General features: G+C 39.6%; 1 protein-coding gene across 1 annotated transcript in view; it reads right to left on the reverse strand.

Annotated features, from left to right (window-relative positions):
• Window positions 1-8,773: 8,773 nt before the first annotated feature.
• The window catches only part of LOC126992804 (protein EFR3 homolog A-like), a 7,753-nt gene continuing 7,089 nt past the window's right edge, over window positions 8,774-9,437 (reverse strand). The window contains exon 6 of the mRNA XM_050851644.1: window positions 8,774-9,437. This exon is cut by the window's right edge and continues 956 nt beyond it. The gene's annotated coding sequence lies outside the window, so the exon portion shown is untranslated.

Here is a 9,437-nt window from a genome sequence, read left to right on the forward strand (position 1 = left end):
TTCTTCTCCTCCTCCTCCTCCTCCTCCTCCTCTTCTCCAATCACTCCCTTCCCTCCCTCTGATTCATTCTGGAAAATTGGTTTGCTCTCTCTCTCTCTCTCTCTCTCTCTGTGTGTGTGTGTGTGTGTGTGTGTGTGTGTCTACCACTTTCCCATTCTTAATTTTTACTATACTACGTTAACTTTAAGAACATAAGAACATTAGGAGTCTGCAAGAGGCCTAGCTTAGGTCTATATATAAGGTAGCTCCTATGATACTATACCTATATATAACAAATTCGAGTCAAAGTTTATATAGTAGGCCTTTTCATATATATCTATTTAGCTTGAGGTACATAGATTAGTTATGTTAATCAATCTTACTCGTTTTTGTCTCTCGCAGTTAAGGAATTGTCTGAAGCAACTGGTCTTATATAAATGTCACACGTACGCGCGAGTTTTGACCGTTGACCTTTGACATCCGGTGTGGCATTGTAATGATGACGTATGTATGTCTATAACGACGTAGGAAAACAACCTTTCTTCTTCTTCTTCTTCTTTTGACCTGTTCCGCTTTGCATCGCTCTTCACTGGTCCTCCTTGGTATTTCTTACTTAGATGCTTCACGTATATACTTACCCGTGATGGTGAAGACTGGGTTCCACGATGCATAGATCAGGGTGGGACAAATCAGGGGGCGAGACTTATATAATTAACGCCACACCGGGTTACCACAGTTTACCTTCCCCAGGTCCCCTAGCTTTCATCCAGGCCGAAAGGGAAGATGTGAACACCTGGATGAGCTGCACGCCGACGTTGTATAGACATTTTTGCCTTCCTCAACTTCATCCCCCAATATCTCCCCAATCCCTTAGGCCCCTTTCACAGGAGCGGCAGAAACGTGCCGGACTCTTGTGGGTGCGTTCACACGAAGCCGGAGCGGCAGGACTGCCGCTCCGGCAGCCGCACCCTGCCGGATTGCCAGCAAGACCGCAGCGGCAGCTGCCGCACAGCGGTTTCGGTGGTCATGCACGTGTTGCTATGGGCGCCTTCACACGTCCGGCGTTCGCTGCATGCGGCGAGGGATAGTTGTCTGTCAGGTGCCATGCGGCTGCCGCTCGCCGGAGCGGCAGAAACCGTTCGTGTGAAAGGGTATGCGGCTGCCGGCGGCAGAAACCGCTCGTGTGCAAGGGGCCTTACTCCCCAAGCACCATACTCTCCCCACACCTTCCCCAACACACCCCAACACTCACCCACCTCCTCCCCTTTCCCCATTCTCCTCCCCAACTATCTTTATAAAAACTTTTCACAACACATAATAGCAAAGCATCTAACCTTTTACTGCCACGCCCCCTTTAGGAATGACTTTTTTCCGCCACGCCCCCTTTGTGTATATAGATAAAATTCGCTCCCAGGCTTATTAAGAAACGTAAGCCTTACTAGACTAAAAAAAAACCTATGGTTTTCTTATTAATTTCTTCTCTTCTGCTTCTTGTGACATTTCCTCCACCTCTTCTTTAATCACTTATTCTTCCATTCTTCTTCCTCCTCCTCTTCCTCCTCCTCCTCCCATAGGCAATTATTTTCCATTTTTTTCATAAATTTCTCAATATTAGCCCAGGCTTTTGTTAAGACAGCACCAAATACTCCAACAACAAAAAATTTCAACTTTTCCACCACGGTTCGCGGCCCCCCCCCCCCCCCCACCTGGATACCCCTATTAATAACGCCCCCCAATTTAAGAACCACTGCATTAAGGGAAGGGCGGAAAGTACGTATTATATGAAGACTCCATTGCCAGGTTATTCTTTAAAGATAACAACAAATACTCCAGCGACAGAAATTCCTGGATAACCCTATTAACTCTCTCTCTCTCTCTCTCTTAATAACGTCCTCCACTTTAAGGGTCACTGGATTATGGGAAGGGCGCAGGGTATTATGTGAGGACTCTACTGCCAGCATTCTCTTTAATACCACAACACACCAAAAGTAGAAAGGTCTGAGAGGAACCATTATAGAACTTGGCACTGGACACCATCTATAAGTCCTTACCTGTCCTGAAGATGCTCTCACCTGGGTTTCCTGGCGCCGCAGTAACACAACATTATCATATATCAAATTATAAGACATTTCGCCGCCCAAGAACACACATTTGACAAGGCTTTCGTAGGAGTTATGGGCATTTCCAGGAGTAGTTTTATGACCCTGGTGTTAGTTTGACCCTTCTTCTGTACCGTGAACCTAAGGAAACACTCATTAGAACCTGACTGACCCCCTCTTTAACCTTTAGAAATTGTTAATGTGAGAAGCGATAGTCTTATAATACTAACCTAAAAGTCCTTACCTGTCCTGGAAGATGCTGTCACCTGGTCTGTGGTTTCCTGGTGCAGCAATAACACAACAGGAACTTCTTGCACACATTGTCGGCCCCACCTGCCACGCCCACTCACGGAAAACACAAGATATAGTCATTACCGCCGCCCTCACAGAGCTCTGGTAACCGCCATGGCTCTGTGATTTGAACTGAGCCGGTACTGACACTCCACGACTCATTTGGGTTTAAAACTGTGACGTCACCAATAGGGTAGGACAGCCAATGACAACCCACGATTCATGTGTTTAGAATTGTGACGTCACCAATAGGACAGCTAGCCAATGACAACCCAGGACTCATGTGTTTAGAACTGTGACGTCACTAGTAGGACAGCCAATGACAACCCACAACTCATGTTTTCAGACCTGTGACGTCACCAGTAGGACAACCAATGACAACCCAGGACTCATGTGTTTAGAAGTGTGACGTCACCAATAGGACAGCCAATGACAACCTATGACTCATGTGTTTGTTTAGACCTGTGACGTCATCAGTAAGGGTACGGTAACTCCTGGAGGCGGCGGTAATGGCATTTTTCTAGTGTTTCTCTGTGTGACCATGGAAAGTTTGGCCGATAAAGCTAACACGAGGTTCCTTTTGTCTCCCTGCAACGCCACACACCACCTGACAGCATCCCTCAAGACAGGTAAGGACTTTGCTATATACAATTTTAAATGGCCTCTCACCTCTACCTTCATTCTTTTAAAGGGGCAATGCATAACGGCTTTTTTGTTTTGATTTATTTATGTCCCTTGAACTGCTTCCTTTACCGTAGAGGAGATGGTTTTCAGGGCAGGATCTTATAAATAGGTTCCCCTCTTCTAGTCTTTTATTTATTTATTCTTCTTATTTCATTCTATTTTTCATTTATTTTTCTTATTTTTATTGTTTTTTTCTCATAAAGGTTACTCTCTTCTGGACTGTTTTTATCAATTTTTATTTATTTATTTTCCTTTTTACTCGTCTATCGTAGTCTTGGTGTGTTTGTGGAAGAAAATGCTGGCAGTGAAGTCTCCCTACGACACTTGCCACCCTTCACATACTTTATCCAACCTTTTCTTGACCGTATTTGTGTTCTTGGATGAATGAGACCTGATTAAAAGTGACAGGAGGAACACCCACTCGCATCATCGTCATCATCAGCCAAAACAAACAACCAATGTCATTTGTCAACTTTTTGTACGGAATATCATTTTAAGAGCTTCTGGTTAATGAAATGGCAGTAAATAGCTTAGGAAATGTTGCTTATGAAGTGTAGATCTCCTAATTGTGGGTAGAAATAAAGATAAAGAGTAATGGTTCGTATTTCTCTCCCTGTAATTTGTTAGTATTTTGTAGGGAATGTGACCGTTTTAAGCATTTCCGGCCAGTACAATGATGATTAAGAGCTAGGGAAATATTGCTAAGAAATGTAAACCTTGTAATTGTGGCTAGATTAATACGTGTTGTCCTGGATGACTCAGAAAATGATATAGTGATGATTTGTCTTCTTCGTCTCCGTAATCTGTTAGTATTTTGTAGGGAATGTGAGGATTTCTGACTGATACAATGACGCTAAGTAGCAATGGGACAGTTCTGGGGAGTTCATGAATAAGCTACTGGAAGAGAGGAATACATTAAACATACACTTGATGCAAAGAGAAATTTAATGTTTTGAATGGAGATAGATTTATGGATGAGGGATGGGAAATAGTAGATAACTCATTCCCAAGAGCTGGCATATGTGGGTTTTCTGGTCTCTTCGGCAACTACTACTACTACTACTACTACTACTACTACTACTACTACTGTGTTATAATTTCACTATCTGTTACCATCACCCTTATCACTTTTACAACTTCTCAAATGAAAGGTCAAACAAACAAATAAACAAAGAACAAGTCTGCACGTCATTTTATTTTAAATTATTCCATACAGAAAAGCAGAAGGAAAAAACGACAAACAGTAAATACACACACACACACACACACACACACACACACACACACACACACACACACACACACACACACACACGCACACACACATACACACAGGATAACGGGAAAATGTGGCCAAATATTTGTGGATGCGAGGAACAAATATGCAAAAAATATATTCATCACTTCTATAATAGTATGGGTGGTTATGGTGGTGGTGGTGGAGAGTGGGGGTGGTAGGGGATGTAATACTGGTGCAATAGTAGCAGTAGTAGTAGTAGTAGTAGTAGTAGTAGTAGTAGTAGTAGTAGTAGGTGGGTAGTATTTGTAGCAGTGCAATATAGTAACAAATGCATATGGTGGTTGTAGTAGTAGCTGTAGTTGTAGTTGTAGTAGTAGTAGTAGTAGTAGTAGTAATGGTTGTGATTGAAAAAAAAAAAACAGCGGATTAAAACATCTTGGTAATCTCTCTCTCTCTCTCTCTCTCTCTCTCTCTCTCTCTCTCTCACACACACACACACACACACACACAGACACACACACCGAGACAGATTACACAAAATACAACAAGTCATATTAACACCTAACCTAACATACCCCACTACCACAACTATTACTACTACTATTACTATTACCCCCACACCCCCGCACCCCCGACAGCTTCCACCACTTCCCCCCCTCCTCCCCCCCTCCCCCGACACACTACACACTAACAAGGCAGCTTAATACAGTCATACAAAAAGGGTTAATACTATACATGTTAGAGGAGTTTATGGGTCAGATTTTAAGTTCCCAACACAGTGGCTTCAAAACGGGAGATGACAGTCCCATTTTATTTTATTTTATTTTAGTTTTTTTGAGGCTTTTGTTTGGTATCAGTCTTTTATTTTATTTTCATTTAGCTTTAATTTTTCCTTTCCTTCTTTTTCTCTTCTTTTCATTTCGCTTTATTTTATTTTAGTTTTTCTTTTAGGCTTTCGTTTTGCATCCATCTTTTCATTTCTTTTTATTTAGTTTTTAGTCCTTGTGTTTTTTCTTTCCTTCTTTTTCTCTTCTTTTCATTAATTTTTTTAGCCTTTCATCTTTTCTTTCTTTCTTTTTTCTTCTTATAAATTTAGCTTTTGGCATTTTGAATTTTTTTTTTGTGATGTTAAAAATGTTCCTTGTGTATGCCCTAACCTTTACCTATGACCAAGAAGCTTCTGTACGTAAATTTTGGAACTTTGTGAAATATGTAATCTGATTTGACCTGACCTAACCTGACCCAACCCAACCTAACTTGACCCAATCTAATCTAACCTGCCTTAACCTAATCTAACCCAACTTAACTTATCCTGTCCCAATGTAACTTGACCTAATCCAATCTGACCCAACCTAACCTAATTTGACCCAACCTAACATAACTTGACCTAACTTATCCTGTCCCAACCTAACTTGTCCTAATCTAATCTAACCTGCCCCTGACCTAATGTAACCTGTCCCAACCAAACTTGACCTTACTAAACCTGACCTGATGTGATGTAACTTGACCTGATCTAATCTAACCAGCCCCAATCTTACTTGACCTAACCTAACCTGTCCCAACCAAACTTGACCTTACTAAACCTGACCTGATGTGACGTAACTTGACCTGATCTAATCTAACCAGCCCCAATCTAACTTGACCCACCCTGACCTAACTATGGGAACTCGTAAATTTGGTGCACTAATGAAGCCAGTGTGTTAGGACTTATCAATTGCCCTGAAATATTGAGGTAAATGACTCTTATGTACAGTAATTATAAGAAATGAATGAGTGATTGAAAAAGCAAGTATGTATATATATGTATGTAAAAACACACACACTGAAAAAAATGTATATAGTTAAAAATGCAGTTGGTAATTATAAAAAAAAGATGAAACTATGTATATATATGTATGCAAAACACACATACTGAAAAAATGTATGTAGTTTTAAATGCAGTTAATTATAAAAAAAGAAGAGTAACAAAACTGATTCACACACACACATATATCGTCACCTTCGTAAACAAACCACCCAAGTCAATATTCTCAGTTTCTCAGGAAATCGGAAAAAAACTCGCATCGTCTCACTAGGCTTAAGATTTAGACAGGAGCGAAATGGCCAATTCTGGAACACTTAAACCCTGAATGACGAAGGCAACTTTTTTTTTTTTACATCAATGGGTGCGGCTCAAGGGCAACAAAAAGAGTACACACACACAAAAAAAAAAGGCACGCTACTTGCCGCTCTCACAAAAGTTAAGAAAAGTAAAAATGGGCGTTACATGATCAAAAATTAACCTGGAAATCACTGAAAAATGACTTAAGTGATTATATTATGAGGGTGACGGATGATATAGTTGGTTATATATGGAGTTTTTTGAGTATCACCCCCCCCCCTCTCTACCTTAATGAAGAAACGAAGGTAAAAAAAAAAAAAAAAAAAAAAAAAACTACTACTATACCACATAATTATTTCTCTATTATTATTATTATTATTATTATTATTATTATTATTATTATTATTATTATTATTATTATTATTATTATTATTATCACTATTACTGTCGTCTTCAGCTATTTTTCTTTTGTCTTTTGTTATTGTTATTATTATTGTTGTTGTGTTCGTCATTGTCGTCATTCACTATCTATCTATCTATCTATCTATTTTTCTTTCATTTTTTTCAGTTGTTTTCTCCATCTTCTTCTTCTCTTTTCCTATCTATTTCTCTTCCTTTATCATCATCGTCGTCAGTCAATATCTTTATCAGTCTATCTATTCTTCCTTCTTTCTTTTTTTCTGTTGCTTTCTCCATCTTCTTCTCTTTTCCTATCTATTTCTCTTCCTTTATCTATCTATCTATTCTTTCTTCTTTCTTTCTTTCTGTTGCTTTCTCCATCTTCTTCTCTTTTCCTATCTATTTCTCTTCCTTTATCACCATCGTCGTCAGTCACCATCTTTATCTATCTATCTATTCTTTCTTTCTTTCTGTTGCTTTCTCCATCTTCTTCTTCTCTCTTCCTATCTATTTCTCTTCCTTTATTACCATCGTCGTCAGTCAGTATCTTTATCTATCCATCTATTCTTTCTTTCTTTTTTTCTGTTGCTTTCTCCATCTTCTTCTCTTTTCCTATCTATTTCTCTTCCTTCATCACCATCGTCGTCAGTCACCATCTTTATCAATCTATCTATCTTTCCTTCTTTGTTGCTTTCTCCATCTTCTATGTATTTCTATCCCCTTATCACCATCTTCATCATTTCTCTCTTTCTTTTGTTGCTTTCTCCTTCTTCTTCTTTTCCTATCTCTTTCTCTCTCCTTATCACTACCATCATCATCCTTGTTAACTATCTACAAACATTCATTCAACTATCTGTCATTTTTCCTTTTTCTTTTTCTCTATCCATCCACTTCCCTTCTTCTATTGCATTATTATTACTATCTACACCTTTCTCTCTCTCTCTCTCTCTCTCTCTCTCTCTCTCTCTCTCTCACCTCCTCCTCCTCCTCCTATTTCTTTTTTTTTCTTCTATTTTTTATCATCTTAGTCACAATGAAAGGCAACAAGCATGACCTCAAGGCTACATAGGTAGGTCACAGGTCAAAGGTCACACACACACACACACACACACACACACACACACACACACACACACAGGCTCTTAGGTCAAAGGTCAGTCATACATATACACATCTATCTAGGCAGGTCAAGTGCGCGCGCACACACACACACACACACACACACACACACACACACACACACACACACACACACACACACACACACACACACATAGGCTCATAGGTCAAGGTCAGAGGTCAGATTGGGTGGGAAATGACCTTTGACCTTTGTAATTTATGAGTTCAGCCTTTTTTCTGGAACTTTGTCATACTTTCCCACACACATACTCGTACGAACATAGGCTCATAGGTTAAGGTCAGAGGTCAGATTGGGTGGGAAATGACCTTTGACCTTTGTAATTTGTTAGTTTGACCTTTTTTCTGGAACTTTGTCATCCCTTTATTTTCCCTCTCTCTCTCTCCCTTTGTCCTTTTTCTGCCTTTTCTCTTCTCTTTGATTCTTCTTTTTGACCTTTGACCTTTTTATCCCCCCCCTCTCTCTCTCTCTCTCTCTCTCTCTGTTTTGGTCATGTTTAAGAATAATTAGTTTAGTCTAATGGAAGATGTGAATGCTTGCTTTTGTATTTCTTAACACACACACACACACACACACACACACACACACACACACACATACATACATATGTACACACGTTAATTTTTATGAATCGCGACCAAAAAAAAAAAAAAAAAAGCCCGTCTTTCCGCTTTACGAGAGAAAATATTATGACATTTTCTTTTTTTTTATTGTATCTGGGTCTGGAATGTCGTTGGTTTAGTCAGTTGTGCTCTCTCTCTCTCTCTCTCTCTCTCTCTCTCTCTCTCTCTCTCTCTCTCTCTCTCTAACACACCCCGGCCACCAGTGTAACAATCTCTCTCTCTCTCTCTCTCTCTCTCTCTCTCTCTCTCTCTCTCTCTCTCTCTCTCTCTCTCTCTCTCTCTCTCTCTCTCTCTCTCTCTCTCTCTCTCTCTCTAGTCACATGCTTTAATGAATAGAATGAATTAGGAATGAATGATAAATGTGTATGAATGTGTTTGTTTATTTGTGTGTGTGTGTGTGTGTGTGTGTGTGTGTGTGTGTTGAAATAAGAATAGTACAACAAAAGGAGGAGGAGTAAGGAATGGAGGAGTAAAAGAAAGACAGAGAATGAGAGAATGTAGGAGAAAAACATATGTAAAGAAAAACAAAGAAAAGAGGCAAAAAAGAGAAAGGAAGAGAGGAAGAAAGAGAGAGAGTGTGGACAAGAAAGATAACAGAATATGAGGAAAAAACAAGATAAGGAAATAGAAAGAGAGAAAATGAAGGAAAATGAGTGAGTGAGTGATAGGGGATAATGAAACAGAGGAAGAGAAATATATTATGGGTAGATAGATAGATAGAAAGAACGAGAAAATGAAAGTAGGGAAATGAATGACAGATAGATTGAGAAAGGGAAAATAAGAAAGAGAAAGTGATTATAGGTAGAGAAAGAAAGAAAATGAAACAGAGGAAAGGAGAGATTGAAAATGAGAGAGAGATTGAGAGAAAATGGGACAGGAGAGG

Source organism: Eriocheir sinensis, unplaced genomic scaffold, assembly GCF_024679095.1.
Source record: "Eriocheir sinensis breed Jianghai 21 unplaced genomic scaffold, ASM2467909v1 Scaffold501, whole genome shotgun sequence".
Taxonomy (NCBI): Eukaryota; Metazoa; Arthropoda; class Malacostraca; order Decapoda; family Varunidae; genus Eriocheir; species Eriocheir sinensis.